Below are 264 nucleotides of genomic sequence, written 5' to 3'. Positions count from 1 at the left end.
AAAAGGAGAAGAAAGAAGAGGGAAAGAAAAACAATTGTTTCCTAATGTGATAAACACCACAATGGAAAGACACCTAGGAGGGAAAGGGCATATTTGGCTTACAGGCCCCAGTCACATCTGAAGGGAGCAGAGGCAGACACTATGATGGAAGCCTCTCACTGGCTCCCTCGTCGAGTTTTATACAGCCCAAGCCCACCTACTCGGAGATGATAGGGAATGATAATGTCTGTAGTGGGCTGGATAGGGGATGATAACACCCACCGT

Source organism: Mastomys coucha, unplaced genomic scaffold, assembly GCF_008632895.1.
Source record: "Mastomys coucha isolate ucsf_1 unplaced genomic scaffold, UCSF_Mcou_1 pScaffold2, whole genome shotgun sequence".
Taxonomy (NCBI): domain Eukaryota; kingdom Metazoa; phylum Chordata; class Mammalia; order Rodentia; family Muridae; genus Mastomys; species Mastomys coucha.
The sequence above is the reverse complement of the archived record's forward strand: the minus strand, read 5'-3'. Positions refer to the sequence as shown.